We start from the raw sequence: 14,868 nt of genomic DNA, 5'->3' as shown, positions 1-14,868 counted from the left end.
GGAGTAGGAAGCTGATTCCTTATCCTATGAGGTTCCTTGGAGGCCAATCTACAAGGATTTATATCCTGACTAGGACTTATCTTAATAGTTGTTTTTCTCCCTTATTATTAATTACGAAATTAATAAATAATCAGGGTTTTTGGGCCTTCTTTGTTCCATCAGGCCTGATCGACATGTTAACCTTTCTGGTCTGAATGTCATACATCTTCTTATTGGGCCTAGGAGCCCATACCTTGTACAATTAATGCAATATTTAATTATACAATCAGGATTTATTTATCCCTAAATAATAAAATATAAATATTAAAATATAGGAATATTTGGACAAAGCGGGAAGTTGTTTTGGGCTGGGAAGCGATAAAATTATTGGGCTCTAGCCGCCCAATATTTCAGCCCATTCGAAATTTTTCCATAAACTAAGACACTCTCTCTCGCTTTCTAACAATTCACACACTCAAATTCTCTCTCTCTCTCTCGTTAAACTCTCTCTCGCTGAACTCTCTCTATCATTATCAATCTCGATCAATTTTATCTGTCACTCGCCACCATTATCATTTTCTGGTAAGTAAATGGGATATATTTTTTAATTAGGGTGCATTTGAATTTAGGATCGAGGCTTTGTGCTTCAATTAGAGATTTTAAACATTATTTATTTATCTAATCGCTCTCCATCTCTTCGATTTCAGGTGCTCGTGTTTGGGTTTACAGTTGAAGGCATTATTTTAAGGTACTTTTAAGTTAGGCTTTTTTTATTTGAATTTTGTGTGCTTGTGTGTGCGCAGTTGTGTGTTAGTTTCTCTCTCTCTCCCTCCCTCCATGTCTCTCTCTCCCTGCCTCTCACTCGGTCTCTCTCTGTCTATGTCTCTCTATCTTTCTCTGAATTGTCTCTCTCTGTCTCTTTCTTTCTCCTATGTCTCTCTATCTATGTACTGCATTAGCAGATTGATATACTAAATCAAATTCAATCTTTCATCTTACTATCTTTGATTTGAGTACTTTATCTGTTTGTGGATGTGATTCATGATGTTTATAATTCGGTTTCGTTTAAAGTTGAATGCCTTTGTTTACCTTTGTTCTCATGTTGTGTATTCGATTTTCTATACCATGATATAAGATAAACATATTTTTGTTGTCTCTCATTGTCTGGGGTTTCAAATCACTTTTCACCAGGTCTCCTCTCTCTGTCTCTCAAATCATCGTAATTATGTAATGTTTATTGATTTATTTTTTAAGCTGATTTAACATTATATGTATTTGCCAATTGCAACCATCTGATGGAATAAGTAAGGTCATGCTAGGAGGACAAGTCACTAATGAGGAAGTTGAGAGCTTGATGAAGAGGTTTAAGATCTCTCTCTCTCTCTCAATTGTATTTTCTTTAATTGGAGTGGATTACTGATTTTTTATTGTTTAAACGGAAAAATTTAATTATTTTTCAAAAATTAAAAATGTTTTTTTTTGAATTTGAATGTGATCTGTGATTGAGTTGATCTATTTTTATTATTCATGTTATGTGTTTGTTTATTTAAATGTTTTCGATTATCATTTTTCCAAAAGTGGTATGATTAGTTTGATCTGCTCAGTTTGGTTTTTAGATTGCTAGTTGGTAAAGTCATTTTAATATTCATATAATGTGTTTGATGGTTTGGAATTATCCTTTCAGAGATTGATTTATGATTTAATGATCTAACCTAATTTGGTTTAGTTAGTGGGTTACAGCTTGGTGAAGTAGTTTTTCTTATTTATATTTGTTTTAGTTAATTTTGAATTTGATTTCTGACTGATATGATCTACATGATTTGATTAGTTGGTGACAAGTTGGTGAACTAATTTTACTATATATGTGGAAATTTTCAATGTGGTCATGTTTAGCCATTAGACTTTTTTGGTCATGCAGAATGTATACATAGTTGATAACATAAGCTGCGTCCTTCAAAGTAAAATAGACATGTTTTATCCCTTTCTAAGTGATATTAAGATAGGACACAACATAACATCGGTCTTAGTGAACCTGCTTCCTAGTTCCGTAAGCATGTCTGCATAAATGACTTTGTGGTTTTTTTCCTCTTACTGTAATTTCCAATGATCAGATATTTGCCTTAAATGCACAGTTTTAGAAGGTTTGCCATGTCTATGGAACTTAGTGTAGATTATACTAAACAGTTTATGTTTCTTAAACACCTGACCTTTCTTGCTTTAGGAAGCCTTGTTTTGGTTATAAATTGAAGGAGATTACGGGCAACATCTTTGCGGCTGATGCAGAGAGTGATACAGTAGAACAAGATGGTGTTGATCCAACTAACAAATATAATTAAGGCTCATCACATGTATCGTATTGAACCTTGGTTAATATTACATATGTGTTGAACCTTAATGGTTCTCATGCTTCTTGTTTTTTTTGGTTTTATTCAAAACAGACCATATATCTATATATGTGTGTGCCTTCGCTTGGTACAGGGTTTTTCTTATTCTCCAACTCATATGTGTGATCGAGTTCATCACTTAGTGGAATTCTTATTGGAGGCCTGAGAAGGGATAAAAGCAAAGGTATTATTGTTGGAAGCCTCGAAACAATACTACTAAAAATAACTTTCTGCATCTATTTTTCTCTTACTCTTTTTCTACAAGCTTCATGTTTAAGCTCAGAGATATATATTTGCAGCCGCTTTCTTGGCATATTCATGTCAACTATGTTCTATATAGCTTCTATGTGTGCAATAGGGGTAATGTATTCATTATATGCTCTGAGTGCCTCGTGCAGTCTCAACATATTTTTCATCACCTAGACTGCAATTTTGTTATTAGTAATGATGTCTATGTCCTTATATTCTAAGGTGTGCATTTCACATTCCTTTTTCTTCTTCTTATTTCAACTTTTATGATGCGCAAGTTCATTAGATATTTTTTTAAAAAAATTGAGAAAGAAACTGCTGTGTTTTTTTGACATTCTGATGATTAAAGCAGGTAAATAGAGGCCTTCTATCTTCTAGCATTATGGCTTCCTACATAGTTTTCCTCTGTTAGTCTCATATAAGAAGGTTAGGAAGAAAGACTAATCTCCTGATCTCCATTAACTAGCTCTATTTGTTCAACATTAAGCCTAGATTTTGTAATTCTCAGTGAACATTAGTGAAAAATATGGCGCACGAACGCATGGAAATGGACACAGTGATTGGACCTCCACATTAGTAAGACTTTGACATATTCCCAAGAAACTTTGCCACTTGTAAGTTGAATTAAGTACTGTCTTTATTGGTCTTGAAATTAAATATAAATGTACTTCGTAGTGTATAACACTGGGCTCATGCATATGCAATAGATGTTATTCTTTTTTGTTAAAAGATTGATTAAGTAGGTGCTGGTAAATACTATAATTTATTTAACCATTATGCTTTCATGGAGGATGTGTTAATATGAATATAGTGATTTTTTTATTTGATGTCGGGAAAACAACCATTTGTACCATCTTACTGGACTAAATAGGAGTAAGAGGCATGTACTTGGTCTGTAGTACAGACTAGAGAGGAATCTATATGTTTGATATGGTAGCATTGTTCATGTAACAGATCCGATAGTTTTGCGGGGAAGGTTTAGTCAGGTTGTGGTTAGGATTCGGATATAATAAGATTTTCTATTAACTTATAAGATAGCTGTAATCATAGGAACTACTAAATTTTGTCAAGAACAAGTAACTGTGTAATCCAAAATTTAATAATTTTCTTAAAATAAAGTTAAGCACATGAATAAGTATAGTCTACTCTATTTGACTTGCTCCTAGTTTAATGTACTAAAATACAGAAAGTATTTTGAATGTTGATAGAATTGTGCATAACAATATACAAGACACAAATACATCATGACAAAATATTAGATCAGAGCTTGGAAGATCTCTATCACTCATTCATTTTCCCCTCACTCATCAATCATCATCTATGTAACATGTAACACGTATTAAGATTTAGAGTAGTCTTTAATGGTTTTGTTGAAGTCCAGAACTTGTACCCTTGTGTTTATATGTTTCCTGTATATTCTTTTTCAAAACTATTAAAAGTTGCTACCTTTATATTATAGTTCTTTTCAATTGTTAACCAGTTGGCGAATTTATTATTGTCTGAAAATCCTCCATGGTCATTGGAGGTATGTGGACAGGTTGCATTCAAATGTTCTAGCTCTTGCATCAGGAATCTTATCCGAGGCATCAACTCGGGGTTGGGCATGTGGCAGGGGACTGTTAAAAATGTGCTCAACACTTATAGTTTCAAGCAGTAGGTTCTAATATTATTTAGTTTATAATATTATGCCAATGTAACGTAAAGAACGTGAATTAGTTTGTTTAGTAAGAATATTGTGGTTGTCATTTTATACTTGTGATGTTTAGTTAAGAAATGATAGATACTTTTAAATAATAGTTTTTCATTTTGTTCTTGTAAAATATTACAGTAGTTCATAAAGTCTTACAATAGCTTGTGAAAATGTTTCAATAGCCAAGGTACATATTTACAAAATCTACTAAAATGTTACTCTAGGTACATAATTGATTAAGAAAAAAGTGGGACCCACATGCCACGTCATCAGGGTGGGCCCACATGTCATATCAGTATAGAGGCTGCAAGTCATGTCAACATTTTTGGACCCACAAATGCCGCGTCAATGCCATGTCATCATGCCACGTCATCACAGTATGGGGCCCACATTGGGTCCCATTTTTTAAAAAACTTTATGCCATTCTAAGGTAACATATTTTTAAGTTACAATAGACATGTTTTATGTTACCTAAGGGGTCTAGGGTAACATAAATATACATGTTACAGTAGCGGGATCATATGTTACCTTAGACCCCTAAGGCAACATTGAAAAACCTATCTTTAAAAAAATGTTACCTTAGCTTAAAAGTGTGGCAAGAGCAACATATTTACCCCCTAATGTAATGTTTTTTTAATTTTATAGTAGGCATTTTATGGTGTAGTGAAACCTACTTAGTTTTCAAAAAATTTACCACCAATCTTAACCATTTCTAATACTCTATCACTACAACCTTTGCATGTAAGTTCTTGAGTAAGTTTTTCAAAACCCTCTTTTTGATTATATCCAAGAAAAATACAATTTCTTGGTGTATGTTCATAAGGGTGTGCAATATATTAGTCAATATCGATGATGTGAATTAGAGGTTGAAAACTCGAAGGGAGACCCGTGAATGGGCACCCTCGAGTTCGACCACCACCAGCCATGACCAAATGGGAGCCGGTGGGTTTGTAAAAAATTTAATTTTTGAATTGATTTTGTGTAAATAGGATAAGATATGGAGTGCATGTTACTTGTTTAGGTTGCTTGAGTTCTTGGTTTTTAAATCAAGTTTTATGCCTAAAAGTTTGGATATAATGACTATTGGTAGTTGTTATTTGATTAGTTGAATAAAGTGTTAATGCATGTCACTAAATCTTGATGCATGTTATCAAAAATGGATGCATGTTGATTTCCTAAGTTTCATTCGGTGTTTTTGTTCGATTTTTTGATAAAAATGCAAGGGAATGATTTTTAAAGGTAATTGATGTTTAGAAGTATGCATGTAAGTGTTAAGTGGTTGCATATTGATTATGTTTGATTTTTTCATATTGTTTTGGTTTGAATTTTTTATTAATTAAAGGGGGAAACAGTTGCTTATCAGGGGTAATTGATGTTCAAGTGATATAAGAATAATCGGATTGAGATTTTAAAAAACTAAGGATTTTTGCATGTTAGAATTGTTAGTTGGGTCGAATTAGGGAAACTTTTAGTTCGATTTTTTTATGAAAATGGTGAAAAGGAATGGTTTTAAGGATGATAAGGATTAACTCATAATTTGGATCATTAAAAAAATATGCATCATAGTTTGTTAAGAAGATTATGTGTTATTTGGATTGAATATGCTAAATTCGAATTGCATGCGAAGTGGTATATGTTTATCATTAAGATGATCACAAGAATTTTTATTCGGTTTTAAAAGAACTAAGGATTGGAGTCTTGTATTGTAGTTTGATTTGTAATATTAAGTCAATAGTTGTTAATCGTATGAATGGAGATTCTTGGCTTGTGTTAAAAGTCAAGTGTTAAAAAATGATTATAATATTTGATTATGATTGACTGATATGGTTGATTATATTAGAAGGGTAAGAGTAATTACAAGTACGTCATGTCCGACTCTCGACGAGTTAGTGAATAGGTTGTTTATGTTATTGAGTTATGCGAATCGGTGATTATTTGCTAAATTTGTAGTATCGAGATATAAAAAGTATAAAGTTATATCTTATGTATTATGTGTTATGCGTGTGTACATAAGATAAGTGTTTATCGCGTTCGGGGTAGAAGCTAGACGTTAGCCTAAACGTCCGGAATTGATCAAGTCCCTAATTAGGGTTTTGTTTGGATTGTAAATTTGGATAGCAAAGGCATTCAGGCTAGTAAAGGGAAAGAAATCTTAGGTGGTTGTGCTATATAGTTACTTGTTGTGCGTCTTTGCTCATTTATTTACTTTGATCTAACCATGGAAGATAAGCAAGAGATGGCCAGGCATAGGCGCACCGCTCGCAAGAGCGTACCTATCATGTTGAGGGATTTCATATGCCATATCAGGTAGTTGTTGTGTGAGCAAGCGATAGGGGAGAAGTAAATTAGCTAAATCAGATACTTTTGGGTTATCTGTCGTTCTAAGTCGAAATCGAATAATATGAATTTTTTTCTGATTTTGGGTTGTAATAATATTATCTTCTGGTTGGTAGTTGTAATCTTGTCTCATACTTTATCCTGTTGGGATCCTGTTAGTATCAGGGTTTATTATATTTCTTCTATTATGGTATTAGTATATTGGTGTGTGGGTCCTCATTTCCTAACCCTGAGATTGAAAGCATCACACCGTAATATGAACCACACAAAACAATAGTTTACAGAAACTGTTGTGCTAAATCCAAAATTTTATGTTTTTTAACAACGGTTCATAAAACCGTTGTATGAAATCTGGCTGAGATAGTGGTTATTTGTGGGAAACAAAAACCCGTTGTCTGTTATTTTAGGATAACGGTTCTTTTGTCAATTGTTGTCTAATTAGTGTTGTTTGAAGCTGTTTTTCTTATACTGTCATAAGTATGAACCTTTACACAATTAGAAATTTTAGTAATCTTTTTATATCTGCAAAACAAATAATAAGTTATTTGCTTCACAAAAAAATAATAAGTTATTCTATGCATAAATAGTAACTAATAATTGACAATTTTTGCATTGGTGCATGTGACAATAAATATTCATTTTTGTTTCAATAAGTATTTTTCTTTTTTAGGATTTGAATAAGTATTTAAATTGTACATTAATAATAATTTTAGTAAATTCCATGCAAAAGAAATAAATTATTCAATATTGTTGTAGATACAAGTACTAACAACAAGCAACTAGCAAGTAACTAAGATCAAGCACCTGAAATACTGATCAAGGACCAGAGACAAGTGACATACAACTCATATCTCCTCTACTCCTCTGTTATTTACTGTAACTGAATTCTGTTACAGAAAGGTTCTAGAAGCTAGTCTAATCTCTATACATAAAAATAATCAGTTTGTATCTTTTATTCTCTGAGCTTGAATAAACAATTTTACTTTCACATTTGTGATATGGTATCAGAGACATCATAATCTTTGTGCCTATCTAAGTAAATGCATTCATATGCTTCCGCTTTATGAGCTCCATCAGCATTAATGGTGACATCGTCCTCTACACCTGCAGATCTATTTATTGATAATAATCATCTATAATATCTCAGTGCAAGATCTAAGTGCAAGATATTCACAGAAAAATGTGCCACGTCTATTCAACAACGGGAAAGAACTAGCCTCATTGACTCAAGGTAACAAATCTGTTACCTCCTATTTCACAAATGTTCGAGGTTTAATGAATGAATTGAAAATTTTGGTTCCAATTCCTAGATGCCCTTGTAATCTTACTACCTGCACATGTGGTATAAATATTAGATTAATTCGGTATGAACAACATATGAAGCTTAGTCAATTTTGTATTTTTACAAACACTCGAGGTTAAATTATGTTAATATGTCATTTGCCTGATATCAGTCAAGCTTATGCCATGCTCTTGTAAGATGAAAATCAACATAGTTCTGTTACTTTTATGACATATCTCTAGAGTCAGTTTCTACCAATGCACGATTTGGATCGTAATTTCAATCTAAGAACAAAATTGTTTCAAATAAGAAGGATGATAAGAAACTCAATGATGTTGTTTGTGATTACTGTCATCTCACTGGACATGTGAGAGAAGTGCTTTGCTCTCCACGGCTACCCTGACTGGCACATGTTATATGGTCAACCAAACCAAAACCTAGACCTGGAAACAACGAGAAGATTGGTGATAATATGATAAATTCTGTTACAAAATCAGACTCTTCACAGCCTGATGATGGTAGTATTTCTGGTGGTAATCAAGTATGCACTAATAATTTGTCAGATGCTCGGTGTCATCAAATTATACAGATGTTGCAAGGTAAATTAAAACTACTTTCATAACTCTTGGTTGAAAACTATTGCTAATCATGTGGCAGGTATTCCTCACCATACTACTAATTATGTCATGTATGCATCACCAGTTCAATTTACACAACCTAAAAATGTTTGGATACTTGATTCTGGAGCCACTATTCATATAACACCATACTTACATCTTGTTCATAATTTCAAACCTGTTAATTATGAATTGCATTTTCCAAATAGAGAAATTTCTATAATTACTCATATTGGTCAAATTCAATTAAGTTCAGATATCTTGCTTCAAGATGTGTTAGTTGTGCCTAAATTTCAATGTAATTTATTGTTCAGTCCATAACTAACAAGTACCTTTGCTATCAAAATTGTGTTTTCTCCTTCTAAATGTATCTTTCAGGACCCTGGTTTGATGATGGAGAAAGAGATTGGTAATCTGATAGATAGTCTATATAAACTTCATACAAATAAATTGCAAACTGCTTCTATGACATTTGTTCATTCTTCCCATAGTATTATCAAGTCTGATATCAACTAGAATTGGAGATTAGGGCATCCTTCTCATCCAGTCTTGAGTCATATTATGAGTATATATGTTCCCCTACAAATGTAAATACTCATTATGATATTTGTCATTTTTCCAAACAAGTTAGACTACCCATTCTTGTTAGAGATTCTAAGAGTACTAGTGCATTTGATATTGTTCAATGTGATGTATGGGGACCTTACAAAAATTCTACACTTGACAATTGTACTCTTTTTCTTACTATAATAGATGACTTCACCAAATGCACTTGGGTTTACTTAATGTCCACAAAAATACAAGTGTTTAGTTTGATTAAAAATTTCATTGCTTATGTTTCCGCTCAATTCAAAACTTATGTTCAAATTCGTAGGTCTGATAATGGGACAAAATTCACAAATTCTTACTTAACATCATATCTACAAACCATTGGAATTGTTCAACAGTTTAGTTGCTCTTATACTCAAAAAATGGAGGAGTTGAGAGAAAACATCAACACTTGTTAAATGTGGCTAGGTCCTTAAGGTTTCAGTTCAATTTGCCTATCTCCTTCTGGGTTGATTATGTGTTAACAGCCACATATCTTATTAATATGTTGCCTTCTCACTTCAAGTCACCATATAAACTATTATTTCACAATTTACCAAATTATATTGCCCTAATAACATTTGGATGTATGTTCTACATCTCTAATCTTTATTCTCCTTTTGATAAATTTTCCTCAAGAGCACTTAAATATGTTTTTTTAGGATATCCTTTTAATAAGAAATGATACATGGTCATGGACCTTATAAAGGTATGTAAAATTCAATTAATTTATAAAGGTCGCTTTCATTTCCCTAAAGGAAAAATTGGGAATCTCTTTATGATGTGATCATGATTATTTTAAAATTAACAAAACCCTAAAGTTAATATTAAGTTGATCAGATGCCTTCCAATGAGTCCAATGCGTTAACCCCTAGATCAACCAAGAATGGGTTCGCCAAAGCAAAGTACTCCTATCTATCGTGGGAGATGTGTTGAAGTATATTGATACTTTTTGACTATTGGGTTTGACTTAACTATGTTATCACAATAGGATTGTGAACTTAGAGGCATAAAGTTTGGCGAGATTTATTAGATAAATATGAACAAATGTTGTTCCACCAAGCTATCCAAGAGTTATATAGTTGATATAATTGACAAATATTGTCTACCTAAATAATTATGTTTTAGGAGAAAAGCCAAAGCTTACCTAACGCGTGGTGAAATATGGATCTTGGCTCACTAGAAAGGATATAGAACATATTTTATCCGAATTAATAGTTAGGGATATGGATTTGATAAAAATAGTGGGAGATATATATTGTGATATATGAATAATCACTTGAACATAATTTAATGATCTTTTGTAGACTAAGTCATTTTATGCACTTTAATATTGTAGATATCAAATGACAAATAACACAAATAACTTCTCTATGTAATATTCCTTGAGAAGGACAAGCTGAGATGAAATAATTTCCTCGATTGACATGGGAACTTGAGGGTTGTCCTCGGGTTCAAGGATGTCACTCAAACCCCTCCCTTATTTCTTCCAGCTGAGAATGAAACATGTGCAGAACAAAATGCTTACCGAAAGCAAAGTAACTATGCAACTGATATTTCATATCTCATGCTTGTAATTATGAGTGCTGAGCTTTAGAAGCAACAAGAGCATAATGATGCTTATGATATGATTGAGCACCTTCAAAAGATGTTTGAAGGATAGGCTCGTCAGAAAGATTTGACAATAATAAGGCACCATATTTTATATTAATGGGAGAATCATATCCGGTTGGACCACATGTTCTAAAGGTGATAGGCATATGTGCCTTGATATTTTAGGTTTCAAGAATGGTCTAGAGACTCAGCTTGATTTGATCAAAATAACTTTAAACAATTTATTTTCTCAGTTTGTTAAGAACAAAAGGAATGAGATAGACAGAACACTCACTGAGTTACGTCCATATTGATGTTGTACAAATGGAATGCAAATGGGATAGGAAAGTGGACAGGTGAGGTGAAGATTTGATCTTATTCGGTGCCAAACCAAAGTACAATTCCAAAGGGATTTTGAAGCCTAAGTTGCTAAAGAAGATGATTGTCATTTCTGTGGAAATAACTGGATGAATGGAAGTTAAATTGTCGAGCTTACTGGAAGATCTAAAGAAGGAAACTACCAATGGTCAAGCTTCAGGTATAGGGTTAGAATTGGAGAAAAAGTTGTTACTCTAGTTGAAAGAACTCGATACCTAATGTTGCCCATAAGGCGAGATTGAGAACTTGATAAATTGTTATTACGTGCCTGCCTTTAGCGGATACATTAAGTCAATTTCTTACCATGACAAGAAAGGTTTTCATTTTAATTAAATAAATAATAGTTGTTTATTCTATTTTAATGGTAAGACTTATAATGTTGCACAATTAGTTAACAATTTACATGTTCTAAGTTGACTCAAATCAAACATTACCTCTAGCATTGCCGTTAAGCCATAATAATGAGAAACACATTTATGGGTTACATATACATGAATACTTGGATAAGTTTGATTTTGAATCATACAGAAGATGCGAACTTTGTCTCATTGGCACACTACAAGGAAAATAGGGTGACACAACGGTTCTTAACCATTGTCTGATACCCCTCAATACCGTTGAGTATTGAGGCGCCGTCTGATGCAACGGTACCCAATCGTTGTCTGTCTAACTGTAAGACAACAGCGCAGATATAAGAAAACGTTGTTAGAAGGTTGGTATACACAACAGTTCTGTTATAACATAGTGTTGTGAGAGATTGTGGTATTCATGCATTTCTTAGATGCACACCACATGTCTGATATGTTTAACACAATGGGTCCGCTTAGACGAAATATTGTCCTTCTTTCCTATAGTCAACAGTTTTAAAAACAAAATATATTGTCTGAAATGACTCCATACAACGGCGTAGTTATAAAATAATATTGTAATATGATGTGTTAGTCAATAATTTCCGTGAGACAAAGTGTTGTCCTTTCTCCATTCTCACAACATTTTCTGTAAAATGATGTGTTGTCTTATATTAATAGAGTCAATGGTGTGCTAAAAGAGAAAGTATTGTTTGAAATTTATGTTGCAACGCTCTAGTAAAACTCATATTTTGTGTATTCTATATAGACAAATCTTTATTCATTTGTAACATTTGTAGAAATAGCAACATACAACAGTTTTATTTGTAGGAATAGCAACATACAACATTTTTATTTTCAACTGCTTAAAGCAATTTCTTCATGCTACGTCAACTACTCTAGCCCTGCTCTTGATCCAATTATTTTCCGACAACTCCTATATGTTGCATTAGTCGTCCCACTTGAAAATAACTGGGTAGCCTAGCATATGCTGAAAAAATAGAAGGAAAAAAAGAACAACATATTCAATGACTCTATTTTTTTCTTAAAAAACAAAATCAATAACTGAATGAAAAATGCCAAAGATAGTTTCATAACAGAGGGTACCTACTTAGAGCTTAAATGGTTTTTATCTAGCAATCCATGAGCAATATAAGCATAAAAACTCTTAAAAGTATATAATAATTTGAAACTTTATGAAGTAAATAAAATAATACGGTAGTAGTAAATACAATCATTATCAGAGTATAAAGTGTATAAAAGGATTCATATTAATGGCTCAGAATGCTTATATGGCTATACACGAATACGACCATGAATGTAAGCCAAGGCATTTGCAGGTAATTGAAATCACAACTGATAAGGATTCTTGTGAGCTATTTTGTAGAACATTGGGATCCACTACCTGTATAAACTCATCATGGCTCTCCATAGACACGTGTAATGACACATTATAATGCATTACTATGTAATATAACAAAAATTAAGCAAGTGAGTTTATTAGCTGAAAGACCATAGTTGATAATTAAGCAATTATCATTAGTATCTGAGTAGGTACCTACTAGTACTAGTAGTGACGAGATGAAAACAAGTAGTAGGAGTGTGGACACAAGTGAGTTTGGAATGTATAGCAGCGGCACAATTACTGGTGCTAAAATTTATGGCGGCTTACACCCTCGTCAGTTTGCTACTACTCCAAGAGCATGTATAAGTATAAACTCATACCAAATGACACATTACAATGTATTATACTGTCATATAAACATATACACCAAATATAAACTGTGAATAAAAAATTATACCTGCTTTGGTTGACCCTAAAAAAATAGTTGTGACAATAATATGACCCATCCCTATCACATTGCCATTTAAAACAGTTGCTTCCATTTCCTGGAAAATAGAAAAGGCAACAAGTTAAACAAGTGTTAGTAGTTTATCAAATTAAGTAACCATTTGCGCAGGGGAAACAACTTAAACAAGAGGTATTCATAGACACAAAGAGACCAAAGATGAACTTACAATGACAACTACCAACAAAAATATTAATTTCTGACAAGTGTACTTAACCAACGCACAAGACAATAGTACCATTACAAGGAAAAATTAATCATATGACAATTACAAATTTATCCAAATCACAGGGCACATGTAATGAGTCTAAATTTTTCAATCATCGTTTAAAAATTAAAAATTAGAAAAGTAACAAATACAAAAAAACAACCAAACAGAGTTATATGTTATTATACAAACATATATACATAATATGTGAAATATAGATGAAAATTACCAAATCGAAAGTGGCGACAAAGGAGTAAAGAGCGGCTGACAAGTTTATGAATAGTTTATATGGTTCCAACAATCAGATGCATCTTGCAAAGATAGGGTTCAATTTAGGGGTTTTTATTTAGGGATCTGATTTCACCGGTTTGATTCACAAAGTCTAGGGTTTTGATTTAAGGATTTTGATTTAGAGATGTGATTTAAGTGATTCAGAGTGAGAGTTTGAAGTGGTGGAAGAAGTAGGGAGAGATGCTTGAATCGTAGTGGTTGAATGACACTCAAAAAAGGCGAGTAAGATAGATCTTAAGGGGTGGGGGGAATATTTGGGGGAGGCGGGGAATTGTTAAGGGGTGGGGGGAATATTTGGGGGAGGCGGGGAATTGAAAATATCAAGGGAGGGTTTCTTTTAGTAGTATTATGCGGGGAACAAAGCAGTGCATATTATTTTTGTTCTTTAATCGGAAAATAAAAAAATATTAATAAAACAATGATGTGAAAAAGTAAATAAAAAAATTGTTTGTGAATTAAAAAAATAAAGAAGATGAGATCATGTGATTTTAGTCTTCTATAAAAAATAAAAAAATCAAGGTAATCTTTCACGATTTTATAAAGAAAATTCATTAAATTTACCATATAAGACCATCTCCAGCTAAAATATGGCCGGCAAAAATTTTAGTGAACCTCTAAGCACTTTTATATTAGCTAAAATCATTATGTATATTTAAAATAGTATTTTTATTAAATTAAAATATATTAGTGAAATAAAATTATAACATTTACTAAAATATATATAATTATTTTTAAAAAATATTATTGATAATTTTACTAAATATTAGTCATATTATCTTATTTTCCTTATAAAATTATGCAAGGTAAGTTTACATTTTTTTATATTTTTTTAACATGACTAAAATCATTATACTTTAACATGTGTAAGGTTAGATTGTCAAAAAAAAATAGTTAAAAAATAATATTGATGATTGTGAATAAATCTCGTGTAGGGAGTAATACTTTTACATGATTTTTTTATAAAGTCATGCAATTTAAATTTGAATTTTTTTTATAATTTTTTCACATTTCTAAACTCAAGATATTTACCATCAGTACGGTTGGATATTTTAATTAAAAAAATAGCTTTGTTATG

At 32.2% G+C, this 14,868-nt stretch overlaps 1 long non-coding RNA gene across 1 annotated transcript; it reads right to left on the bottom strand.

Annotated features, from left to right (window-relative positions):
- Positions 1 to 12,209: 12,209 nt before the first annotated feature.
- LOC141700493 (uncharacterized) lies at positions 12,210 to 14,043 on the bottom strand. The gene is made up of 3 exons (XR_012566379.1): positions 13,732 to 14,043; positions 13,247 to 13,334; positions 12,210 to 12,435 (listed from the first exon to the last, which is right to left on the bottom strand). It is a non-coding gene; the product is annotated as an uncharacterized LOC141700493 (long non-coding RNA).
- Positions 14,044 to 14,868: the final 825 nt, after the last annotated feature.

This window comes from Apium graveolens, unplaced genomic scaffold, assembly GCF_009905375.1.
Source record: "Apium graveolens cultivar Ventura unplaced genomic scaffold, ASM990537v1 ctg2444, whole genome shotgun sequence".
In the NCBI taxonomy this organism is placed as follows: domain Eukaryota; kingdom Viridiplantae; phylum Streptophyta; class Magnoliopsida; order Apiales; family Apiaceae; genus Apium; species Apium graveolens.
Note: the sequence above shows the minus strand (reverse complement) of the source record. Positions and strands in the feature narration are given on the sequence as shown.